Source organism: Somniosus microcephalus, chromosome 7 (genome assembly GCF_052327205.1).
Source record: "Somniosus microcephalus isolate GS21.2 chromosome 7, FLI_Smic_1.0, whole genome shotgun sequence".
Lineage (NCBI taxonomy): Eukaryota > Metazoa > Chordata > Chondrichthyes > Squaliformes > Somniosidae > Somniosus > Somniosus microcephalus.
The window spans coordinates 270,781,584-270,797,171 of record NC_140993.1 but is presented as its reverse complement, the minus strand read 5'-3'; the positions used below and the strand labels follow the sequence as shown (position 1 = coordinate 270,797,171).

General features: G+C 48.0%; 1 protein-coding gene and 1 pseudogene across 1 annotated transcript in view; one reads left to right on the top strand and one right to left on the bottom strand.

The window, feature by feature from the left end:
• LOC147115334 (dual specificity calcium/calmodulin-dependent 3',5'-cyclic nucleotide phosphodiesterase 1C-like) overlaps positions 1-15,588 on the bottom strand; it is a 224,312-nt gene that overhangs the window by 132,877 nt on the left and 75,847 nt on the right. The gene's annotated exons all lie outside the window — the stretch shown is intronic.
• LOC147115335 (uncharacterized) lies at positions 2,223-2,926 on the top strand (annotated as a pseudogene).

The following is a 15,588-nucleotide window of genomic DNA, read 5'->3' as shown; positions in this document are numbered from 1 at the left end:
GAGGACAGAGGTAGTGAGGCAGAGAGGTTTAGGCAGGGAATTCCAGAGCTTAAGGCCTTGGCCGCCAATGGTGGAGCGATTAAAATCGAGGATGGCAAGAGGCCAGAATTGGGGGAGCGCAGAGATCTCGGAGGGTTGGAGGAGGTTAGAGAGATAGGGAGGGACGAGGCCATGGAGGGGTTTGAAAACAAGGATGAGAATTTTAAAATGGAGGCCTTGCTTAACTGGGAGACAATGTAAGTCAGCGAAAACAAGGCTGATGGGTGAATGGGACTTGGTAAGAGTTAGGACATGGGCAGCCAAGTTTTGGATGAGCTTAAGTTTATGAAGGGAGGAAGATGGGAAGCTAGCCAGGAGTGCATTGGAATAGTCAATTCTAGAGATAACAAAGACATGGATGAGGGTTTCAGCTGCAGATGAGCCAAGGCAGGGACAGAGTCGGGCGATGTTATGGAGGTGGAAACAGGCGGTCTTAGTGATGGCGTAGATATGTGGTCGGAAGCTCATCTTGGGGTCAAATACGACACCAAAGTTATGAACAGTCTGGTTCAGCCTAAGACAGTAGCCAGGGAGAGGGATGGAGTCGGTGGCTAGGGAACGGAGTTTGTGGCGGGGACCGAAGACAATGGCTTTGTTCTTCCCAAAATTTAGTTGGAGGAAGTTTCTGCTCATCCATTACTGGATGTCGGACAAGCAGTCTGACAATTTAGAGAAAGTGGAGGGGTCGAGAGAGGTGGTGGTGAGGAAGAGTCATAGAGTCATAGAGTTGGGTGCGGTCAGCGTACATGTGGAAACTGACGCTGTGTTTTCGGATGATATCGCTGAGCGGCAGCATGCAGATGAGAAATAGGAGAGGGCCAAGGATAGATCCTTGGGGGACACCAGAGGTAATAGTGCATGAGTGGGAAGAGAAGCCGTTGCAGCTGATCCTCTGGTTACCACTGGATAGATAAGAATGGAACCAGGCGAGGACAGTCCCACCCAGCTGGACAAGGGTGGAGAGGCGTTGGAGGAGGATGGTGTGGTCAACTGTGTCAAAGGCTGCAGACAGGTCGAGAAGGATCAGGAGGGATAGTTTACCATGGTTACAGTCACATAGGATATCATTTGGGACTTTGATAAGAGCCATTTTGGTACTGTGGCAGTGGCGGAAACCTGATTGGAGGGATTCAAACATGGAGTTCCGGGAAAGATGGGCATGGATTTGGGTACCGGATCAGATACTGGCTCTACAAGTTCTTTAGAGGCTAGTATAGTAGCGGGATCTGCACAGGGTGATGCACCTGGGACAAGTGGGCTGCAGCAAGGCCAAGGGGAAAGGGTAGCCCTGGAGCCAACTCCCCAGAGGACGAGTTCGCGCGCGAGTTCTGCTGCACAGAACTCAGATGAGGACCTCGATGGGGAGGCCTTTAGAAGAAGGGTGATGGGTATGCACAGGGAGATGATAAGGTGCAATGGCAAGGATGCCCCCGAGCCTTTCAGCAATGGTAAGGAGCATGGAGGAGTCCGCCTCCAACATTGCACAGAGCTCATCATTTCCAGTCTGCAAAGGATGGTGGACTCCCAGAGAGACTGTGGCGACCCAGACCTGATGTCACGTGTGATGGACGATCTGGCAGCTTCCATTGCAGCACAGGCGGAAGCGATGCAACGTCTTAGTGCTGAAATGCAGTCGATGCTTGGTGGCATCCAATCTCAGACTGCTCTCATGCAGTCTCAGCTTGATGCCACGGAAGCTCTGACTGCTGCCATCGTGGCTGGGTCTACCACCATCGACCGGGGCTTTCACGTTGTCATAGTAGGCCAGCAATTTGTGCTGCAACAGATTGCTAGGGATGTGTAATAGCGCCACCTGGTGGACTACTGATGTATATAATAATAAAGCCATATGCAGTACAGTTCTTACCGGAAGCCATGTTGTGCTGTTGTGTATATATGCTGTGTCCCAAGATATCACAGAATTGGCGACGAGGATGCGATTGCGGATTCCCTTGCTGAAATTTTTGTTGGGAGGATAATCCTGCCAACCGATGGAGGGACAGTGAGAGGTTCTTCGTTTTGCAGAAAAACTTAAAAATCCCGGGCGGTAAATTTCAAGCACACGTGGCTGAAGTGTTGACGTTGCCAGAGTCCAGATGTCCAAGCCTGTGGGAATAATAGGGCGCTTGGGTGAGTTCCATCATGACCGAGAGACTTTTGGAGCGTATGTGGAGCGGCTAGAAATGTTTCTCACCGTGAATAGTATTGTCGAAGTCCCCGATGATGTGAACTGTAACTGGACGGTTTTAGAAATGAAATGGTCTATTTTTTTGACTGAAACAGGCCCCGAGGTGTATGAAGCCCTGAAAAATGTGCTTGTTCCCGCCAAGCCGAAGGTCACGCCACTGGAGGAGATCCTAACCAAGTTAGAACAGCACTACAGTCCTGAGTCCCTGGAAATTGCTGAACGTTATCGTTTTGGAACACGTGATCAATTAAATGACGAGAGTATCAGTGAGTACATTGCAGCTTTAAAAAAGCTACCCATTCACTGTCATTTCGGAATCTTTCAGGACCGAGCTTTGCGTGACCGCTTTGCTTGTGGGTTGAATAATGAACGTATCAGAAGTAAATGGTTGACAACCCCTAACTTGGCTTTTGACTTAGCTTGTCAGACAGCTATGTCGATGGATATGGCCGACCGATACTCCCGAGAGTTCCGCGCCATTTCCAGTCATCAGACAACCGAGGTGAATCGGCTGCAGGCTAAAAGTAAAAGGCAGTTGGGCCCCAAGACCTCAGCAACTGGCCAAGGTAACAGTGCATTGAAGTCGCGTTATCGGTGCCTGGGACAACACATCGCTCAAAGCAGTCCATATGTGAAGGCAGAGTGTTTCTACTGCAAGAAAACTGGGCATCTTGCGAAGGCGTGCTGACAGAAGAGTAAACCGACTGCCAATATTAGAAGTAGAAATCGCCAGACACTACATACCATTGAAGAGAAGCAGCAGGAAGAGGAGTTTCTGGAGATCCATGTCATCAGGAGCACGAAGGTATCTAACAGCGATTCGCGAGGTATCGTCATCCAAACAGATGTGGCAGGAACCAGGATACCCATGGAAATCGACACTGGTGCATCTGTGAGCGTAGTACCGGAATCACTATATCGCGACAAGTTGCGTGATTATCGACTAGAGAAGTCAAAGGTAGAGCTGCGAGGCTACTCAGGAGAGCAAATCCCTGTCGTAGGAAGTGTCACCGTACCAGTGAAAGATAAGGATCAGTGTCAGAGCTTTTTTTAAAATTCATTGATGGGATGTGGGCGTCGCTGGCTGGTTAGGCCTGCATTTAGTGCCCATCCCTAATTGCCCTTGAGAAGATGGTGGTGAGCCGCCTTCTTGAACCGCTGCAGTCCATATGGTGTAGGTACACCCACAATGCTGTTAGGAAGGGAGTTCCAGGATTTTGGCCCAGCGACAGTGAAGGAACGGCGATACAGATCCAAGTCAGGATGGTGTGTGGCTTGGAGGGGAACTTGTAGGTGGTGATGTTCCCATGCGTCTGCTGCCCTTGTCCTTCTAAGTGGTAGAGGTCGCGGGTTTGGAAGGTGCTGTTGAAGGAGCTTTGGCGAGTTGCTGCAGTGCATCTTGTAGATGGTACATGCTGCAGCCACAGTGCGCCGGTGGTGGAGGGAGTGAATGTTGAAGGTGGTGGATGGAGTGCCAATCAAGCGGGCTGCTTTATCCTGAATGGTGTCGAGCTTCTTGAGTGTTGTTGGAGCTGCACTCATCCAGGCAAGTGGAGAGTATTCCATCACACTCCTGACTTGTGCCTTGTAGATGGTGGAAAGGCTTTGGGGAGTCAGGAGGTGAGACACTCGCCACAGAATTCCCAGCCTCTGGCCTGCTCTTGTAGCCACAGTATTTATATGGCTGGTCCACTTCAGTTTCTGATCAATGGTAACCCCCAGGATGTTGATAGTGGGGGATTCAGCGATGGTAATGCCATTGAATGTCAAGGGGAGATGGTTAGAGTCTCGCTTGTTGGAGATGGTCATTGCCTGGCACTTGTGTGGTGCGAATGTTACTTGCCACTTGTCAGCCCAAGTCTGAATGTTGTCCAGGTCTTGCTGCATATGGACACGGACTGCGTCAGTATCTGACGAGTCTCGAATGGTGCTGAACACAGAATCACAGAAACCCCACAGTGCAGATAGAGGCCATTTCGGCCCATCGAGCCTGCACCGACACATATCCCACCCGATCCCCGTAACCCCTACACCAACACATATCCCACCCTATCCCTGTAACCCCACGTATTTAATCCCCCTAACATTAAGGGTCAATTTATCATAGCCAATCAACCTAACCCGCACATCTTTGGACTGTGAGAGGAAACCGGAGCACCCGGAGAAAACCCACGCAAACACGGGGAGAATGTGCAAACTCCACACAGACAGTCGCCCGAGGCCGGATTCGAACCCGGGTCTCTGGCGCTGTGAGGCAACAGTGCTAACCACTAGGCCACCGTGCTGCCCAGTGTGCAATCATCAGCGAACATCCCCACTTCTGACCTTATGATGGAGGGAAGGTCATTGATGAAACAGCTGAAGATGGTTGGGCCTAGGACACTGCCCTGAGGAACTCCTGCAGTGATGTCATGTGATTGAGATGAATGACCTCCAACAACCACAGCCAACTTCCTTTGTGCTAGGTATGATTCCAACCAATGGAGAGTTTTCCCCTTGATTCCCATTGACTTCAGTTTTGCTAGGGCTCCTTGATGCCACACTCGATCAAATGCTGCCTTGATGTCAAGGGCAGTCACTCTCACCTCACCTCTTGAGTTCAGCTCTTTTGTCCATGTTTGGACCAAGGCTGTAATGAGGTCAGGAGCTGAGTGGCCCTGGCGGAACCCAAACTGGGCGTCAGTTAGCAGGTTTTGCTGAGTAAGTGCCACTTGATAGCACTGTCGACGACAACTTCCATCACTTTGCTGATGATTGAGAGTAGACTGATGGGACGGTAATTGGCCGGGTCGGATTTGTCCTGCTTTTTGTAGACAGGACATACTTGGGCAATTTTCCACATTGCCGGGTAGATGCCAGTGTTGTAGCTGTACTGGAACAGCTTGGCTAGGGGCGCAGCTAGTTCTGGAGCACAAGTCTTCAGTACTATTGCCGGAATGTTGTCAGGGCCCATAGCCTTTGCAGTATCCAGTGTCTTCAGCCGTTTCTTGACATCACGTGGAGTGAATTGAATGGGCTGAAGACTGGCATCTGTGATGCTGGGGACCTCAGGAGGAGGCCGAGATGGGTCATCCACTCGGCACTTCTGGCTGAAGATAGTTGCAAATGCTTCAGCCTTGTCTTTTGCACTCACGTGCTGGGCTCCACCATCATTGAGGATGGGGATATTTTTGGAGCCTCCTCCTCCTGTTAACTGTTTAATTGTCCACCACCACTTTCGACTGGATGTGGCAGGACTGCAGAGCTTTGATTTGATCCGATGGTTGTGAGATCGCTTAGCTCTGTCTATCGCATGTTGCTTCCATTGTTTGGCATGCAAGTAGTCCTGTGTTGTAGCCTCACCAGGTTGACACCTCATTTTTCGGTATGCCTGGTGCTGTTCCCGGCATGCTCTCCTGCAATCTTCGTTAAACCAGGGTTGATCTCCCGGCTTGATGGCAATGGTAGAGTGAGGGATATGCCGGGCCATGAGGTTACAGATTGTGGTTGAATACAATTCTGCTGCTGCTGATGGCCCACAGCGCCTCATGGATGCCCAGTTTTGAGTTGCCAGATCTGTTCGAAATCTGTCCCATTTAGCACGGTGGTAGTGCCACACAACACGATGGAGGGTATCCTCAACATGAAGATGGGACTTCGTCTCCACAAGGACTGTGTGGTGGTCACTTCCACCAATGCTGTCATGGACAGATGCATCTGCAACAGGTAGATTGGTGAGGACGAGATCAAGTAGGTTTTTCCCTCTTGTTGGTTCCCTCACCACCTGTTGCAGACCCATAGTAGTGGCAGGAGACAAGCCTGCCTTGATAGGTAGATAGGTTGGGATCACTGAAGCTGGATTAGAATGAGATTTTTCTTGTGGAAGTGACATTTTCATCGAAAGATGATGTCATCAAGCAGCATCTGAAGGTGTTCAGTGAAACGGGCAGTCCGATCCAAGACTTCAAGGTGAGTGTCAGAGCGCAGAAGGACGCAAGACCAGTTTACTGCAAACCACATCCTGTACCATAGGAACTCAAGGAGAAAGTTGAGCAAGAACTCAAAAGACTAGAAACTGAGAACATTATCTCTAAGGTAGATCAGAGTAATTGGGCTATACCCATTTTTGTTGTACCTAAGTCAGATGGTAAGGTCAGGTTGTGTGGTGATTATAAGGTAACTGTAAACCAGGTTCTAGAGTGTAATCTACCCAATACATTGCTAAATGTGGAAGATTTGTTCACAACGCTGACAGGTGGCCAGATCTTTTTGAAGTTAGATCTAACAAAAGCCTACCTACAACTTGAGTTAGATGAAGTGTCCAAGTCATGCTTGACTATAAATACTCACCGAGGCCTATATCAGTTCAATGGGCTACCATTTGGAGTGTCTTCTGCCCCCGACATAGTCCAGGGGGTGATGAACCAAATTTTGCAAGGGAATGAAGGGGTAGTGTGTAATTTGGATGACATACTCATTTCAGCACCAAACAGGCAAATCCATGATGAGGTGTTGAATGAAGTGCTCAGAAGGCTAGAGAAGCACGGAATATGAGTGACAGCTCACAAGTGTGAGTTGTTTCAAAACTCAGTGGAGTGCTTAGGGCACAGAGTAGACAAAGATGGTTTACATCTAACCAAGGGAAAGCTGGATGCAATCAGAAATGCACTCAAGAATGTCTCTGAACTTGGATCATTTTTGGGTCTTTTGAATTATTACGGAAAGTTCCTCCCAAACTTGGCTACATTGTTACATCCACTGAATGAGCTGATGAGAAAACAGGTCCCTTGGAAGTGGTCAAAAGAATGTGACACAGCATTCAAAGAGTGTAAACGCTAGTTAGTAGAGAGTACCATGTTAGTTCACTATGATGTATCTAATGAGATTAAGCTAGCGTGTGACGCCTCTCCGTACGGAGTTGGGGCAGTGATTTCTCATGTACTAGATAGTGTGGAGGAGAGACCAATTGCTTTTGCTTCACGCACTCTCAGTGTCAGTGAGCGGAATTATATGCAGATCGAAAGGGAAGATTTTTAGTGTTAAGAAGTTTCACAAATACTTGTTTGATCGTAAGTTTACCATAGTTACTGACCATAAGCCCCTGACAGCAATCCTCCATCCAAAGTCCCCAGTTCCAATCTTAACTGCAGCCCGAATGCAGAGATGGGCTTTGATTTTGTCAGTGTATACGTATGACATTGAGTACAGACGATCAGCTGATCACAGAATGCTGATGCTATGTCCAGGTTGCCATCCCCATCACAAGTTACACCCATTAAGGAAGAAGTGTTCTATTTCTCATACATTGATTAGCTGCCAGTCACAGCTGAAGAGATTGGTAGGGCAACCAAACGTGACCCAATTATGTCAAAGGTGTATGATTACATAGCAAATGGATGGCCAAATCAGGTATCAGAGGAAGATATCCATCCATACTTTGTTCGTAGGAATGAATTGGCAGTGGATAAAGATTGTATCATGTGGGGAGCAAGAGTGGTTATCCCAAATGGGTTCAGGTCTAAATTGTTTGGAGGTCTTCATGACCAGCACCAGGGAATGTGCTTGACCAAGAGCTTTGCACGCAGTTACCTATGGTGGCCAGGTTTAGATAAAGAGATAGAGTACATAGTCAGTCAGTGTACAACATGTCAATCGGTGAGTAAAAAACCCCCATCAGTACCATTACAGCCATGGAAATGGCCTCCCAGAGTGTGGCAAAGGTTACATGTAGATTTTACTGAGCTAGAAGGACAGCAATTGTTCATAGTGATAGATAATCCCTCGAAGTGGTTAGAGGTGTTTCCAATGAGGATAACAACAACAAGCAAAACACTGGACAATTTGAGAAGAATGTTTTCTTCATACAGCCTCCCAGAAGAAATTGTGTCTGATAATGGGCCGCAATTTTGTTCAGAAGAGTTCACACAGTTCATGAGCAGAAATGGTGTGAAACATACCAAAGTTCCACCGCACCACCCTGCTTCAAATGGTGCAGCAGAGCACAGTACAAATTGTCAAACGTGCCCTCATCAAGCAAACGTTGGATCCAAATCCAAAGAAACGTCAGTTGTTGTTGGACCACAAACTGGCAAATTTTCTGATTACCTATTGGACTACTCCTCATACCACTACTGGTAGAAAACCAGCAGAGTTGTTTCTCAAACGACAGCCACGAACCAGGTTCTCGTTGTTAAAGCCAAACTTGGCACAGTCCGTAGAAGAGAAACAATCAAGGCAGAAAGAGAGTCATGATAAAAGTAGAGTTAGAGAGAGAAGTGTGAAGTTGAACCAGAAGGTTAGAGTGAAGAACCATCACCATAAATGGTTAAAGTGGTTACCAGGAAGAGGAAGATATGTGGCCCTCGCACATATTTGGTCAAGATGTTTGATCATGGAAAGGTTAGATTTGTTCACATTGATCATATCTTACCTACAGATGTGGAAGGAGTTGAAAGCTGGGATGATTCAATTTATTCTGATGAGTCAGATAGTCTTGTTACAAGCAGAGTACCAGAAGCAAATCCTACATCAGACGTACCAGAAACAAGTCCAAGACAAAGTCAGAATTTAGATCCGAGCCTGAGTCAGGCAGACAAACAGTCTGAAAGTGTAGAGAGTCCAAATATCGATCAAGGTCAGCCCTTGGAGAAAAATTCTCCAAAGGCTCAGCCTAGAATGAGTCAAAGTCCTTCAACAAGGTCTGAAAGCTCTGCTCAAGAAAGGAGGTATCCTCTTCGAAACAGAAAACCAGTGGTTAAATGTAATCTGTAAATATGGAAAATAAGTTCATTTCTTTTGATTGTGTTAAAGAATTCTACAGTAGAATTTGGAAACATAAAATGGGTTCCATTTGAGGAATGTATACCAAGAGTTGTGTATACCATGCAAGTCGTGTACAATGATTATTTGCTGTGATTAACTTCTTCAACAAGGAGGGAGAAGTGCAGTAGAGCCACCTAGTGGACTACTGATGTAAATAATAATAAAGCCATGTACAGTACAGTTCTTACTGTTGTGTATATTTTTATGCTGTTTCTCAAGATATCACAGGATGCTGAAGTGCTGCCTCGGGGGAGTGGCAGTGGGTCAGTGGAGCAGGAAGCTGCTGTCCTCTATCAGGAAGACAGCATTCCTGCTCCCACCATGGCACTTCGCCATTTTCCTTGATGCTGCCCGTCATCCAGCCAGCCCAGGCTGCTGCCACCCACGCTGAGGTGGTGCAGTCTACAGCTGGGACTTCCAGGTCCAGAGCTGGTCGAGGGCGTCCTGCAAGGCCATCTGAAGTCTCCCACATGGACATTCAGCAGCCTTCCACCAGCCGTGCTGCAGCCACAGGACCAACACTTCATAGGAGCACTGGAGTAGACAAAGGCACAGTAACGACAGGCACTAAGGGATTGCACAAGGGTGAATAAGTGATATTGTTGTTGTAAATATGTGTTCACTGATTATTGATAAATTTATTAATTCAGTTTGTATTCTTTTGTGGTGTGCCTCATTTCAGCTTTGCGCTGTGATATGGCCTGTGACAGGGATGGAATGATGGGGATGCGGTGAGCAATGGGGGTCTGGGGTTTAATTTATTGGAACCGCAGTCTGATGAGGCGGTCACGGACCACCTTTCCAGAAGGCCGACTGAGTTGCTGCCTCCTCCCTCGCCCCTGTTCCTCCTCCTTCTCCTCCTCCTCTTCCCTGTCTTCCTCTTCCTCCTCCCCCTCTCCCTCTTCCTCCTGCTAAGGTGGCCCCACAATCCCTGGTGGCAAGGACTGGGCCCGAATGATGGCCAAGTTGTGAAGAATGCAGCAGACCACCACAAAATGGGACACCCACTCCACTGGGTACAGGAGGGCTCCTCTCAAGTGGTCAAGGCAGCGGAACCGTTGCTTGAGCACCCCAATGGTCTGCTTGATGATGTTCCTGGTGGTGGCATGGCTGTCATTATATCAGTGCTGGGCAGGAGTGTTGAGGTTGCGGAGGGGAGTCATGAGCCAGGTAGAGAGCAGATAGCCCTTGTCTCCGACCAGCCAGCCGCGAGCTTGATGTGGCGGCTGGAAGAGTGCTGGCAGCAGGATGAAGACATCATGGCTGCTGCCAGGAAAGCGGGCAGGAAAGCGGGCATTCGCATTGAGGATTCGAAGTCTGTGGTCATTATGCGGTGCCCGCAAAGCGACGTGGGTGCAGTCAATGGCGCCCTGCACCATGGGGAAGCCGGCTATCCTGGCAAAGCCACGTGCACGTTCGTCCTGCTTCTCTCTGGTGAAGGGGAAGGAAATGTAGTCCCTCCTCCTACTGTAGAGAGCCTCTGTGACCTCCAGTATGCAGCGATGGATGGCGAACTGCGAGATGTTCGCTATGTCTCCTGTTGCAGACTGGAAGGATCCGCTGGCGAAGAAATTGAGGGTGATGGTGACCTTGACTGCCACTGAGAGACCCGTGTTTGCCCTGATCTGAGGCTTGAGGTCTGGTTGCAGGAGGTGGCAGAGTTCGGTGACCACCTCCTTGCTGAAGCGGAGCCTTCCAATAAACTGCTCCTCGCTTAATTGGAGGTAGGAGAAGTGCTCTCGGAATACCCTCGGAGGGTAAGGCCTTCTGTTGAGAGCTCTGATGGCCCTCCTCCTCCCTCTGGCCACATCTTGCAATCATTCTCGCTGCCTCCGCTCCCCCCCGCAGTCGATCCTGGAGGGTGCGGTCGACTGCCAGTACAGCCCCATTAATGTGATGATGTGCAGCACTTTATATGTTGTGACAATAAATGTGACTTATTTTTAGTAGCCACAACACTCCGGAGACTAAACAACATTTAAGTGAATGAGTTAAAATGTTGCACAATCTCAAACTGACGAGGAAGCAGTGAGACTGCACTAACCTGAGAGCTGCGACTCGTTACTCATGATCCCTTTAAGTAGCGCCCCTGGAGCTGGCATCCGACTGCTTCACGCCTGCTCGCCCTGTCGCTGTCGGGGTGAGGCGCTAAGGCAGGGGGCGATAATAAATTTTGCAAATCGGGTGCCCAGTGAGTGTTGCACGCTCACTGACGTCATAAGAACATAACATAAGAACATAAGAAATAGGAGCAGGAGTCAGCCATTCGGCCCCTCGAGCCTGCTCCGCCATTCAATGCGATCATGGCTGATCTTCTACCTCATCTCCACTTTCCTGCAGTATCCCCATATCCCTTGATTCCCTTAATATTCAAATATCTATCGATCTCTGTCTTGAATATACTCAAAGACTGAGCCTCCACAGCCCTCTGGGATAGAGAATTCCAAAGATTCACCACCCTGAGTGAAGAAATTTCTCCTCGTCTCAGTCCTAAATGGCCGACCCCTTATTCTGAGACTATGACCCCTGGTTCTCAACTCCCCAGCCAGGGGAAACATCCTCCCTGCATCTACCCTGTCAAGCCCTGTAAGAATTTTGTATATTCCAATGAGATCACCTCTCATTCTTCTAAACTCTAGTAGGCCTAGTCTACTCAATCTGTCCTCATAGGACAATCCTCCCCATCCCAGGAACCAGTCTGGTGAACCTTCATTGCACTCCCTCTATGGCAAGTATATCCTTCCTTAGGTAAGGAGACCAAAACTGTACACAATACTCCAGGTGTGGTCTCACCAGGGCCCTATATAATTGCAGTAAGACGTCTTTACTCTTATACTCAAATCCTCTTGTAATAAAGGCCATTTGCGTTCCTAATTGCTTGCTGTACCTGCACGTTAACTTTCAATGATTCGTGTACAAGGACACCCAGGTCCCTCTGAACACCAACATTTCCCAATCTCTCACCATTTAAAAAAATAATCTGCTTTTCTATTTTTCCTACCAAAGTGGATAACTTCACATTTCTCCACATTATATCCCATTTGCCATGTTCTTGCCCACTCACTTAGCCTGTCTGTAGTGTATGTACCTTTAAGAGCCCCATGTGTACTGTAATGCCGGTAATGGCCACTCGGGCTATATAAGCCTGTATATTGTGTTGTATCAGTTAGTTCCCCTCCAGACTTTTAGTAAACACCTGTGAAACCAACTCCTGTCTTCAGTGTCTCTATCAACACACGGACACAACAGTGGCGACGAATTGGAAACGGACTTACCTGCAATTCGGCAGCACCTCAAGGACATCGATTCCTCTGGCGTCCAAAGTTGAAAAAAATCAAGAAAAAGAAAAAGCTGCAGTTTCACCAGCTAGCCAAGCTGGTGGCAGGTACTGCAATAATCCTTCCTGGGCGTCGGGCTGGGGCTCCAGCGGCTGGCTCTGCAGCTAGGCCAAGCAGCGAAGGCGGAGGCAAGCAGTGACAGACGGGGAGGGAGCACTCGGGAGACGGCCGGCGCTGCAAGCAGGTCGGCGTTCAGACCTAGAGAGACAGTCCGGCGGGAACGAGTCTCCAACTGTAAATAAATAAATAAAAAGAATGGAAACCGCGGAAAACAGCATTGTCATCGGCAGCAGCGGCGGGGAAGCGCGGGAAGCGCCATATCTTTTCTGCAGAAAAGAAAGAAAAGCGCGGGAAGCGCCATTTTTTTTCTAGGATGCCTAAGTCTGGCAATATTGATGCTTTTGATAACGAGATAGAGGATTGGACCACATATGTGGAAAGAGTGGGGGTATATTGCACCGCAAATGGAATAGAAGATGAAAAAAAGCTTCAGTACTTCTAAATCTAATGGGCGCAAAGACATACAAGCTGTTACGAAACTTAATCACTCCAGCCGAACCGATGGACAAAAATTTTAAGGAGATTGTTGATACCCTACACTGCCAATTCGGGGCAGGACTGGCAGATTCTCTACAAGACAAATTCGTCTGCGGTCTCCTAAGTGAAGGAACACAAAAAAGGCTACTTTCTGAGAAAGATTTGACACTGGACAAGGCTTTCAGTGCAAGAGGAGCTGCAGAGATACAGCAAAAGCCACAGGACTTCGGCACCCATGAAATGACACGGGGTTTCGAGAGATGTTATCGCTGCGGCAGATCCACCCATGACCAGAGGGACTGCTGGTTCAAGGACAAAGCATGCAGGCAATGCGGAAAGATGGGACACATTACACGGGTATGCCGATCTGGAAACAAAAAATCCACTAACAGAAAAAAAATCAATAAGGAAAAGCACAGAAAGGTACAAATGATGACGGACTGTAGCTCCGAAGACCAGAAGAGCGATAGCGACTCCGGAAAGAAGAGACTAAGCTCTCTCAAATTACATAATGTAATTGCCAAAGAAGATTACCAGACCATTTGGGTTGCCCTCACAATAGCAGGGTCCCCAGTTAAAATGGAGCTAGATACAGGATCAGCTCTGACCGTCATAAATCGACGGGATTACGAGCGGCTATTTCCGCATATACCTTTAAAAGACACATCCATTATCTTGAAAACATATACGGGGCAGAAAGTATACCCCAAAGGAAAAATAAGGGTGCCTGTTGTATACAACGGCAAGGAAATACAGAAGTTGTATTTATACGTTCTACAAGATGGTGGTCCACCGCTGTTGGGACGTGAATGGATCAGGAAAATACGTTTAGACTGGCACTCCATTCAGGCACTGACGGTGACCAGTAAGGAAAAAAATGATGATGACGTCATACCGGAACGATTAAAAGACATCTTGGCCAACGCCAAGGAAGTGTTTCAAGAGAAACTAGGAACCTTGAAAGGCATCACCACCTCAATAAAAGTGGAAGATGCGGCAATTCCCAAGTTTTTTAAGGCAAGACCGGTGCCATACGCAATTCGTCCAGCAGTCGAGGCAGAGCTGGAGAATTTGGAAAAGGCAGGCGTATTATCCAAAATAGATTGGAGCGAGTGGGCAACACCCATCATCCCAGTCATGAAGAAAGCATTGAATAATGATAAACCTGAAGAACAGAGAAAAATTCGCATCTGTGGAGACTTCAAGGTGACTGTAAACCCGGTCCTTCACACGGTACAGTATCCTCTTCCGAGGATAGAAGATATTTTCGCCTCACTATCCGGAGGGAAACGTTTCACCAAAATTGACTTGGCACAGGCATATCTACAGATGGCGGTTGAAGAGGCCTCTAAAAAATACCTCACGATAAATACACACAACGGTCTGTACCAGTACAATCGACTGGTTTTCGGAGTAGCATCCGCTCCAGCTATCTGGCAAAGAGCTATGGAGCAAGTCCTCCAAGGGATTCCGGGGACTCAATGCTACCTAGACGACATCCTTGTAACAGGAGAAAACGACAACGAGCACCTTGCCAATTTGGAGCAGGTGCTCACGAGGCTGAGAGAACGGGGCCTACGAGCAAATCGCCCCAAGTGCGAATTTTTCCAAAATCAAATATCATATTGTGGCCACATAATTAATAAGGAAGGGTTGCATAAGTCACCTGAAAAAATTGAAGCGGTCATAAAAGCCCCAGCACCTGAAAATGTTTCACAATTAAGGTCGTTCCTGGGATAAATAAATTACTATCATAAATTTTTACCGAACTTATCAACTCTTCTACACCCTCTTAATGAACTGTTACAAATAGGAGTAATTTGGAAATGGAGCGAAGACTGTAAACGTGCCTTCCATAAATGCAAAGACTTAATCACGTCCAAAGAAGTTTTGGCTCATTACAACCCATCACTGCCAATCAGACTGGCGTGCGATGCATCCCCTTACGGCGTAGGAGCAGTATTATCGCATAAATTCCCTGATGGCTCGGAATGGCCGATAGCTTTTGCGTCACGCTCATTGAACTCAGCTGAGCGTAACTATGCCCAAATCGACAGGGAAGCACTCAGCCTGGTATGGGAAGTGAAGAAATTCAACCATTACCTACACGGACAAAAATTTACCTTGTTGACTGACCATCAACCCCTCATCTCCATATTCAACCCTAAAAAGGGTGTTCCCATTATGACAGTGCAAAGGTTACAGAGGTGGTTCCTTTTTCTAGGGGCACACCAATACAACATAGAATACAAAGGATCAAAACAGCATGGGAATGCTGACGGGTTATCGCGCCTACCGTTGCCAACGGTAGAAGAAGCACCTACCGTAGACCCAGTGGAGATTTTCCACTCTACCATAGTCGAATGTCTACCAGTAACAAATTCTGCCATTGAAAGGGAAACTAGAAATGACCCGACTCTCTCACGAGTCTACGCTTTAACAGTGAAGGGATGGCCAGCACATGGCGAACCAATGTTGCCAGCATTTTCGCAAAGAAGAGAACAGCTGTCAGTGTGCCGAGGAACTTTGATGTGTGGATCTAGAGTGGTGATTCCACCCAAACTCCAGCATAAAGTGCTAAAGGAGCTTCACGAGGGGCATCTGGGTGGAGTGAAAATGAAGAACCTAGCCAGGGCGTTTGTATGGTGGCCAGGTATCGATGGAGACATCGAAGAAATGACCAAG